Raw genomic sequence first — 11,248 nt, 5'->3', positions numbered from 1 at the left:
CGGTATGGTTAGCAACATCCCACCATTGCTGCTAGATTGGTGGGAGGACCTTTCCTCAAGTGACAAGAAACAAGTAAGAAAACACCTGGGTAACCTGCCTTCCTTGCTAGATATTGAGCCAAACAACAAACTGATCGAGGCTGTCACTTTATTCTGGGATAGTGAAAGAGCTGTGTTTCGTTTCGGTGGCATAGAAATGACACCGCTTCTAGAGGAAATTGGAGGTCTAGCAAGATTGACTTAGGACAGTCCGGGGTTATTGGTACCAGAAAACTATACGGGCAGGGGATTTTTGAAGATGATGGGGCTGAAGAAGAGTGTCAACCTAGTGTGCTTGAAGGAATCCTACATACCTTTCGAATACCTGTACGAGAGGTATGGCCATAACAAGTCTTTCCGCACTTACCATGATGATATCTCTCTCACTTCTCTGGGTCACATCTGCCGCAGAGTATTTGTATTCATTGTGTGCTTTCTAGACCTGATAGTGTTCCCAATGAAAAAGGGAAGAATCCACACTAGGTTGGCCTTGGCCGCTAAGACTCTAATGGAAGGGATTAATGGACAGATATATATCATAGTGCCCATGATCATAGACGACATCTATAGGGCTCTAGAGTGCTGTCAAAGAGGGGTCAAGCATTTCAAGGATTGTAATTTGTTACTGCAGTTATGGTTGCTGGAGCATTTCCAAAAGGGTCGCTATCGTCAAGAACTTCCGCGAAGGTCTTGGAACGACCATATTGCCTCCCATCACCTTAAGCAGATGACTCACATTCTAGACAGATTGCTCAGCCGGAAAGTGCCAAAGAATGGGTAGAATTCTTCGACAATCTGACCGAGGAACAGGTGCAGTGATGTTTGAATGGTTCCCAACAGACGAATTTATTATCAGATCCAGGGATGCTCCACACTTGGTGCTGATTGGGTTGAGAGGGATATATCCATATGTCCCTATGCGAGTTATAAGGCAGGCAGACAGAAAGAAGGTTATACCAAGGGTTGTCAAGATGAGTCATTTTAGAGCAAACTTTCAAGATGACGACGTCCCTTACAATTGCCAAGCTCCGCACATGTGACACTACAAAATCATTATGGAGAAAAGCACCGTTGATCCAGACATGTATCATGCAGGGTGCGAGCCTCTCTATTTGGCATGGTTGGAAGATAATCTGAAAGAAATGGTGACGCCAGGGACCGGTCGAGGGAACAAAATCATAGATGAGGAAGCTAAAGCTCAAGTCAAATACAACAGGTTGTGCAAGAGGGTCCACAACTCTAAGAATGAGCATCGGGAAATACATGAGAGGAATGTGAGGTTGATCAAAGAGTGGAAAGAGATGGAAATCACTTCCAACAGGAAACTGGAATATTTGGAGTGAGGAATAGTGGAGGTGGAAGGTAAAGTCATAAAGAGAATTGAAAATTGCCAGAGTGCTGAAAGAGTTGAAGGAGGACATCTGGCCAGAGCGTACTTGCTGCTGGGACTGCGCGAGTTGGGGGATCTATATGATGGAGTTCGGAAGATCGAATCTGGGGAAGGTTCTTCTGGGACCTAATAGGCTAGATTTACTTGTTTTTCCTAAAATATAATAAGGCCGAGTGCCAAGTAGTGACTTATTTTATTACTATCTTAGTGTCATTTTGGGATTCGTCTATTTTTATATTATGAAATGAAGCATTTATTGGCATTAAAAGTTCTCCAAGTTTATTTATCGCTAGTCCAACCTCGGGCACAACGAGGCTCCCAAATTAAGACACAAATTTACATTTCCGCAATATGTGTTTAGATACTACAAATGTTTCAGAATCCTCACTAACTTGGTACCTTTTTGTTTTTCTTTATTTTTGATTATTCTCATCCCCTTAGGTTGGTTCACTCATATTGGCCTCATCAGCATATCATACCAGATCTAGAGGCCCTCCACCTCCTCCTCCTTCAAGCAACACAAAAGGCAAATGAAAGATAAAAATGGACGATTTAAGTGGAATCTGAAAGGAGAATAGCTTACTAGCATGGTCCGGATATGAACCCGATAAAGGGTTGGGAAAGAACCTCCAAGATATCACCAAACCAATACAACTGAAAAATCATGGTACCACTTTTGGGCTCGGATACCAATATACATAGCAAAAGTACAATGATTGGTCGCCTCCATGGCGTGGACCATATTACCTTTTTGAGCAACTAGTGCCACGTTTGGAACAAGCTTTTCACCAAGCTGATACGATATGGGGGGACTGCAGAGGAAGAAGCACTAGCTGGGTTAAAGATTTTGTTCTTAGAAGATGAGGACATGGACTGCGGTGCCATAATTGAGGAGGAGGAGGAAGAAGGCCTCACTATTCAGACTGTGGGGAAGGGGGTTGTTCTCGAAAAATGGACCACCACACCATCTCAAGCTCGCCGAATCCCTCGGTAGCTTGGCAGAATTTACTTCTATGTCCATTCTAGGCATTTAAAATTTCCTATAGTTTCATTTTAATCTTTACTTGTTTCAAAATAAATGCTCGATTCATCGAGCCGAGATTTATCTGAATTTTTTTTCAAGTTGTAATCAAATGCATTTGCTTTTTCACTAATACAAAAATTACTTTTAGTGGCCACTATTTAGCGGCGATAAATTAATTGCCGATAATTTATCTCCTATGCCAAATTATTACCGACAAATGAGCATTAGCAATAAAAAACACATCTTTATCGGCAATTGAATATAAAGGCCTGTAATAGGTAATAGTAGTAGGTAGCCGATTTATTTTTCCCTCCAAAGCTTTTTATTTTGCCGCCTATAACCTTTGGTCTTTCCCTCCCATTTATTCCCTGAAAATAAGAAAACAGACCCAACTAGGAATATTTGGAAAGAATAAAATAACCAAAATGACTCTCCTTTCTCAAACTGATGATCCATTTGCAAAAAATTTCATCGCCGCCAACCAAGTACTAACTCATGTATTTCTCCATCACGAGCCCCAATTTATCGCGATTTTAACACTGTCGGCCACCATCTCCAGGTAACCCAGCACGTCTCTCTCCACTCTCTATCTCTATTCTGCGATTTTAATTTGTGAGATATGATTCTGATAGAGCATGTGAGGAAACATAGAGAAGGGAACTAAATTGGGTTTAGAGGAATTGAAGGGTGAAGAAATATGTAAAAACTTGTAGATTAATATTTTGTGACCTAATCTTAACATGGGGGGGGGGGGGAGGTGGTGATGAGGTTGGGTTACTACTGCAGATTTAGTATTTATGCATGTTCTAGGGTTCACGAATTAGAAACCCTTGATAAATTGGAATGTAAACTAAAAAATTCAAAAAATCTTAGCATGGGGAGGGGAGGGGGGATGGAGGCGGTGATGAGGTTGGGTTACTACTGCAAATTTGGTATTTATGCATATTCTAGGGTTCACGAATTAGAAACCCTTGATAAATTGGAATGTAAACTAAAAAATTAAGAATAGATGTGTGGATTACATTTTCTTCCTTTGCAATAACTATACTAGTAAATTACTTACCACTCATCATTTTGGCTTAATTTTGTATCATATGCCCTATCAATAGAATTAGATTCTTAAATATTTTTTAGTAGTAATTACACTATTATTATGAAGAATATATGAAAATAAAATGGTAATTTACTTGTTCTCTCCAAACAATTCTAACTATCCTTTCAAGTAAATGTATTAATCTTTTGCTATTGTCAAGCAGTGGAAGACTAATAATTTACTTATTCAATATGGCACTTTACAAGATTTTGTATAGAGAAATATTGGACCTTAGCTTTTCAAGTGTTTAAAATGACTTGGAAGATATATTTAGTTTTGATAAGTTGGAAAAGGAAAACTAAAGTTTGGAAAGCAGATAAATTTATTTCTTGTTCCATCCAAAAGAAATCTACATGATATTTATATGCTAAAGATTTTCACTCTTTTTCATTATTAATAAAATGAGCATCCTGATTTTCATATAGCTGATATGAGTTGTGGTAATTCATGTCTATGTAATAACATGGTGACATAGTTTTAATACTTAGTCTTCAGATAAGTTAAAATAAAATATTATCTCTCAATTATTTTAGAAGCCTTTTCAATTAATGAGTAACATACTAGCTGATAGCTGGCATCAAGCTTATGTGGTAAGCATGAATCACATGTGACCTTAATATAGTAGGTTGGTACCCTGCCTCCATCTGATCTTCTCAATAACTATGAATTGCTTGAGAAATATCAGAATAATTATTTTCTTTCTAAAACCAATAATATTTTAAATAAATATTTAGCATGAAAGTACCATGGTTATGATAGGTAAGTAGACAATGTTGTGGTTTAGATTTCTCTTTGTTTTTGCTTGGCTTTGTGAGATACAATTATCTTTTTCTTGATGGAGTCAAGAGCAAATCACTCTACTTACATTCTACCATATTCAAGCTGATTATTGGATTGATGGTTGTACTTTAATGGCAAAAATCAATTTTATTTTTTTTACACGATGATACACTTTATGTGCATATATTCTGAAAATTGGATTAGATTGATTGTTGGACCTTAATGAACATGCAAATGATATGAAAATCTTATTATAATGTACCTGCGGCTTTCTGTCTTTGTGGTTTATACCATTTCGAATCTATTTAAAGAATGAGGTTTATAAATATGATGGAAAAATATTTCTTATGGCATAAACTTACAGTTTTAAACTAGTTTTGGGTATTTTATTTTGCTACAGTATGTATACATCATGGACTGTGATCTTACTAAGAAGTACAATATCTTTAGACACATAAGCATATACCATATAAGTATGAAATGTAACTCTACTCAGTTCCATAAAGATCTTATATGGTCTTTTATTTAGCATGTTCTATATATATTAAGTCTCTTATGCCAATAACATCCATAAACAAGCACCACAAGTACCATGGATTACATTTCAGTTACAAAGTATTGATGAAAATACCCCAACCTCATGATGTTGCACTTGCGTTAAATATGTTAACATAATGCTCTTTTCTTTCTTAACTTATGCTTAATTTATTATGGAATGGAAAACAGATAACTATAAAACTCAATCTTTTATTTGTGAAATAGTTTCATAAAATTCATTCTTCTAAACCATCATGGGGAAGTGTTCCTTCTAACAATAGTTGTTTGCTCTAATATTTTTCACCTATAGACATGATGGACACTTTCTCTTGATTTTAAATGCATGAACAATAGTCTAGCATCCTTTATTGTACATCAAAGTTAGAAGGGATTGGTAGTTTATTAAGTGAAGGAATTATTGGTTTACAAGTTAATAGTTTAAAACATGTGAAGGAATATATGGTTTATGCTTTCATCATAACCTTGTGCTAGCTATTACAACATCTGGGGAGCTTGTAAGCAAATTTTTAAAAGTCCAGGATGCTTATGACTATGAACGACTGAAAGTTCGAAAAGAACAAGAAAATATGTGCCTAGTCGGGTTATTATTTTAGGTAATTACACTATATTGATACAAATTTCCAATATAAAGTATCTTTCAGTTAATTAAGATGCTTCTTTTAATGTCTAAACTTCTAGCTTCCTCTTTTTCTTTAATTTGTGATAATTTTATGTCCTTCCTCATATAATTTTCTTTTTTCCAGGTGGTTAGGCTCTGTGCGAAGTAAAGGGAAGCTATTAATTCTCTTGTCAAGCATTTAACCCTTCAATACCAGGTTAGTTTTTTAATTTCTTATCCTCAAATTTTTTATATCTCGTTCTATTTTTAATGATATCTTGTAAACTTTTCTTTATACAGGTTCACTATATTGACACATGTGAGAAGAGTGAACTGCACAAGTTGAAGGATGAACAAGGTTTGTGTTGCTTTCCTAGATTTTCTTTGGCCTCATATGTATTGGGGGGATCTAGCATTTACATGGTTATACTTTTAGCATAGTGCTCAGGTTTTTTTCTCATTCTCATTATATATCCTTTATTAGAGCATTTTAAATGTGTGCACATGATTCAGAGTCATTTGATTTATGAACTTTCGGGAGAGCTCTCCAGGAGTTATAAGAAGAAATATAAAGCTTTGAAGTGGGAAATAAAGAGGGAAATAGCTCAGAGTGTTGATGTAATTTGCTACACATGTGTTGGTACTGGAGATCCTAGATTGGCTAATTTCAAATTCCGCTAGGTTGGTTTACCTTATTACTAAAGATTTGAGAATTTCCTAACTATTTTAGATCTTCAGTTTCTTATTTTTGTTCTCATGTACTCATTCTGGATTCTTGCTTGTTTTAATATTTCTGTCGTGTTAAACGTCTTGGTAGGTGCTTATGATGAATCCACTCAGGTTACTGAGCCTGAATGTCTTATTCCTTTGGTTCTTGGCACAAAACAGGTCACTATTGCATTTAATGTCATGTTGACATTCATTTATGCAAAAATGTCATACTGAAGTATATTACGATATTGGATCTTACTGTGAGTTTTGTGCTAGGTTATTTTTGCCGGTGATCACTGCCCAGCTTGGACCAGTCATTATGTGCAAGAAAGCGACACAAGCTAGACTTGCTCAATCTCTATTTGTGCGCCTTGTGTTGTTAAGAGTGAAGCCAATTAGGTTACAGGTGATTGCCTATCTGTTGATGTATTCACTTGTCTATCAGAGTTAGTAGTGCCTGAAGTTAAATTTGAGATTCTCTTTTTTCAGTTATTCTCTTGTTTCCCATATAGTTGGCATAGTGATTAGAAGTGTTCTTTAGTCATATGAAGACTTGAGAAGTCTGCTTTGCTGATTTATTTAGGGGGGGAGAGGGGGATTGTGGAGTAAGATGTTCCTGGTATTTTAACTCTTCTTCACTAATCCGCCACTTCCCCATACCTTTTTTTTGTGTGGCGGAGCTGCAAGAAATCATGCTAGTTTTAATGTTTTCTGATTTTTATGTGCTTCATGTAGTATCTATGCTTCTCATTCTAGCTGCTTTTATTTGCTTGCCAAGCAATAATTGTTAATCTCCTCTAGCTCATCTCATTTTTTTTTGTTTTGTTTCCTTGAACTTAGAGTTGCCTGGTCACTTCCTCTTTTAAAGTATTGTTTATCTTTATTTAGCTATTTTTTAAATCTGTAAAGCATCAAAATTATTGTATTCCATTACTAATGTTGATTATGTTGTCTATTTGTTTGCAATTCCAGGTACAAACCGTATGCATCTTGCATTATCTGAGTTTCCATCAAATAGCTTTTATGAAGTTACATTCCAAACCATCAATGAAAGGCAATCAACATGTATTGATTTCTCGTAGCTTGTGCCCAACCGTCTCATGTTCTTCTATGCTCGGGTATTATCAGATTGTTTTGGCTTACTCTTCTTTGTTATTTGTTTTTGAGTTGTAAAAAATGTATTATTGTTATGGATATACTAAAGATTGTTTCTCCTATATAGTTTGTAGGGATTTTTTTCCCGATTTACTTGATATAGTCAAATTTGAATACTTGATAATTCATCTATATATGGGACAAGAGGAGATCAGTGCTAGTGGAAGCTGGAAGTTTATAAAGATATTTTGTTGAAATAGAGGAAGCTAGAAGCTTGAATCACACATGCACTATGTTGATACAAATTTGCTTCTATTAAGAGTCCAAATGAATAGCGAGTGATTTATAAATCAAGCTCCAACTAGCATGGGATTGAGGAATAATAGTTGTTGTATACTTGTACTACAATCATATACTTGTAAAAGCCAATCAGATAGTCCAACTAGTCTGAGTTCTATTTAACTTATAAAATCTATTATTAAGGCACTTATTTTCCTCTAAATCAAACATGTATGCCATGATATATGAACTAAATACTTTTGCTCGATAAACATCCCAGTTAAAGACTATTATATTTCACCTATTGACATAGTTATTATATAATTTCAGGTCATACAGTCTGATGATCGATAATTTAGCGGGCGAAAGATCTCCATATGATGAACCATTCCATAAATTATTTGAAGACTATTATTTGTTAAGATTAGTTATATAATGACACTAGCTATTATCTTCTAACAATATAAGTTTTTTTAAGTTACTGTGATTTAATCTTTTGGATTAGTACTTCCTTTTTATTTTTTAAGATTTAATGAAATACATTATGTATTTATGAATCGATATTATTATGTTTTATTATTTGGATCATTTTTTGAATGAATGTAGTAGCTATTATTAATGGTGGCTAAACTATTGTTGCTATAGCTTGCGACTTTTAGTTACAATTTAACAAGATATATTGGTTATAAAAATAGAAGATAAAAGGGCTAATTGTAGTGTTTCTACAGGGGATATTGTAGCCATTATAATTGTTGTTTAAGATGACTTTTAGCGGCAATTTAATTGAATTTACTAGCCATTAAAATGGATGCTAAAAGGGCATACCAATACGTTTTAAGAAAGAATATTATAGCCATTCTAATTGCCACAAAACAATTACTGCTAAAGGTGTGGACCTTTAGCGATAATATTTTTTAATTTAGCGACTATAAAAATGGACATAAAAAGAGCATTAGTGTCCATTTTAGACTGGATTTAGCAGCCATCATAATTGCCGCAAACAATTGCCGTTAAAGCAAATGATATTTAGCGGCAATAATCAGACCTTTTAACAGCTTTTGTGAGAAATGCCGCTAAAGGCTTTACCGACCCTGATTTCAGCGACTAAACATCAATGGCCGGTAAATGATATAGCGGCTATTGTTATTGCCGCCAATGCCTTTTTTATTGCCGCTAAAGGCCCTTTTTGTTGTAGTGTTTATTATTTACTACTACCTTTACACTTTTTCTTTCCACAACATTATTATTACTTTTCCTGATAAACCAGTGACTGTGACATGTAATGAGGTAATGCAACATGAGAATAGTGACTCGGAGGAGAAAGATGAGATACCCGAGAAAATTGTCAGGGAGGTTGAAAATATTGAGAATAAACCTAAGTCCAATCTGGTCGAGACCAAGCAGTAAATTTGGGAGACGCCGAGACCGTCGAGGAGACCCATATCAGCATTTACTTGTCATCAACAGAGAAGGAAAAGTACATTCGATTCCTAAAGAATATGAGGACATTTTTGCATGATCATATGATGACATGACCGGTTTGAGCACTTCCATAGTGGCTCACAAGTTGCCTACTAATCCCATATGTCCGCCGGTAAAACAAAAGCTCAGAAAGTTCAAACCTGACATGAGCCTGAAAATCAAGGAGGAAGTTACCAAGCAAATCAAAGCCAAAGTTCTTAGGGTGGTTGAGTACCCAACCTGGTTAGCTAACATTGTGCCAATTCTAAAGAAGGACGGGAAGGTCCGAGTATGTGTTAACTATCAGGATTTAAATAGAGCAAGTCCCTAAGACGACTTCCCACTGCCAAATATACACATCCTGATCGATAATTGCGCCAAGCATGAACTCCAATCCTTTGTAGATTGCTTCGCGGGTTATCACCAGATTTGGATGGATGACGAAGATGCAGAGAGACAACTTTCATAACACCATGGGGTGCATATTATTACAAGATGACACCATTCGATTTGAAGAATGTTGGGGCTATCTACATGAGAGCCATGAAAACAATCTTCCATGATATGATACACAAGGAAATAGAGGTGTATGTGGACGACGTTATTATCAAATCTAAGAGGGTCGCAGATCAAATAGCAGACTTGAGGAAGTTCTTCGATAGGATAAGGAAGTACAATTTGAAATTGGCAAAGTGTGCATTCGGGGTTCCTGCAGGAAAATTACTGGGATTCATCGTCAATCATCGAGGGATTGAACTGGATTCGTCCAAAGTCAAAGCTATTCAGGAGTTACCACCACCTAAGAGCAAAAAGGATGTGATGAGCTTCTTAAGACGTCTCAACTATATTAGTCGCTTCATAGCACAGTCCACAGTCATATGTGAACCCATCTTCAAGATGCTAAGAAAGGATGCTGAAACAAGCTGGACCGAGGATTGTCAGAACGCTTTTGACAAGATCAAGGAATACCTGTCCACACCGCCAGTTCTAGTCCTGCCAGAACCAGGACAACCTTTGCTACTCTATCTATCTATGTTAGATGGAGCCTTCAGATGTGTTTTGGGACAACATGATGATACAGAAATAAAGGAGCAGTCCATATATTACTTGAGCAAGAAGTTCACACATTATGAAGCCGGTATTTGCTGCTTGAACTCACTTGCTGTGCTTTGACCTGGACAACCCAAAAATTAAGGCATTACTTCTGTGCCTACACTACCTACCTCATATCTAGGATGGATCCCCTAAAGTATATATTCCAGAAACCCATGCCGACCGGGAAGTTGGCTAAGTGGCAGATACTACTAAGTGAGTTCGATATCGTCTATGTAACTCAAAAGGCGGTCAAGGGACAAGCATTGGCAGATCACCTTGCTGAAAATCCGATAGGAGGGGAATACGAACCCTTGAAAATATATTTTCCCGATGAAGAAGTATCATTTGTAGGAGAAGATATTACCGAAACATATGATGGTTGGAGTATGTTCTTTGACGGAGCCGCAAATTTCAAAGGAGTGGGCATTGGAGCAGTTTTGGTATCAGAAATGGGCCAACACTATCCGGTATCTGCTAAACTCAGATTTCCTTGCACCAACAACATGACGAAATATGAATCCTGCATACTAGGGCTCAACATGGTAGTTGACATGAACGTTCAAGAGTTGCTAGTGATCGGTGATTCAGATTTGCTTGTGCACCAGGTACAAGGAGAGGGGGCCACCAAGAATTCCAAGATATTGTCATATCTACACTATGTGTAGGAATTGAGAAAGAGGTTTACAAAGATAGAATTCCGGCATGTACCCAAAATTCAAAATGTGTTTGCTTATGCATTGGCCACTTTGTCATCCATGATACAACATCTAGATAAGAACTACATTGATCCTATTCCGGTGAGGATCCATAATAAGCCGGTATATTGTGCTCATGTCAAGGAAGAAGCAGATGGAAAGCCTTGATTCCATGATATCAAGGAGTATTTGTCAAAAGGAGAATATCCGGAGCATGCAAATCACACTCAGAAACGCACGCTTCGGAGATTGTCAAATCACTTCTTCCACAGCGGAGGAAACTTGTATAGAAGAACTCCTGATCTGGGTTTACTAAGATGTGTCGATGCAAAGGAAGCTTCTATGCTACTTGAGGATGTGCATGCTAGGACCTGTGGTCCGCACATGAATGGTTTCATCTTGGCTAAGAATATACTCAAGGCAAGTTACT

At 36.7% G+C, this 11,248-nt stretch overlaps 1 long non-coding RNA gene across 1 annotated transcript; it reads left to right on the top strand.

Annotated features, from left to right (window-relative positions):
* Nucleotides 1–2,764: 2,764 nt before the first annotated feature.
* On the top strand, nucleotides 2,765–7,561 carry LOC107786072 (uncharacterized). Its single transcript, XR_001648054.2, has 7 exons — nucleotides 2,765–3,012; nucleotides 5,628–5,699; nucleotides 5,783–5,840; nucleotides 5,996–6,163; nucleotides 6,300–6,370; nucleotides 6,470–6,599; nucleotides 7,166–7,561. It is a non-coding gene; the product is annotated as an uncharacterized LOC107786072 (long non-coding RNA).
* Nucleotides 7,562–11,248: the final 3,687 nt, after the last annotated feature.

The sequence above is a fragment of the Nicotiana tabacum genome, chromosome 18, assembly GCF_000715075.1.
Source record: "Nicotiana tabacum cultivar K326 chromosome 18, ASM71507v2, whole genome shotgun sequence".
Taxonomy (NCBI): Eukaryota; Viridiplantae; Streptophyta; class Magnoliopsida; order Solanales; family Solanaceae; genus Nicotiana; species Nicotiana tabacum.
This window is presented reverse-complemented; position numbering and strand designations above follow the sequence as displayed.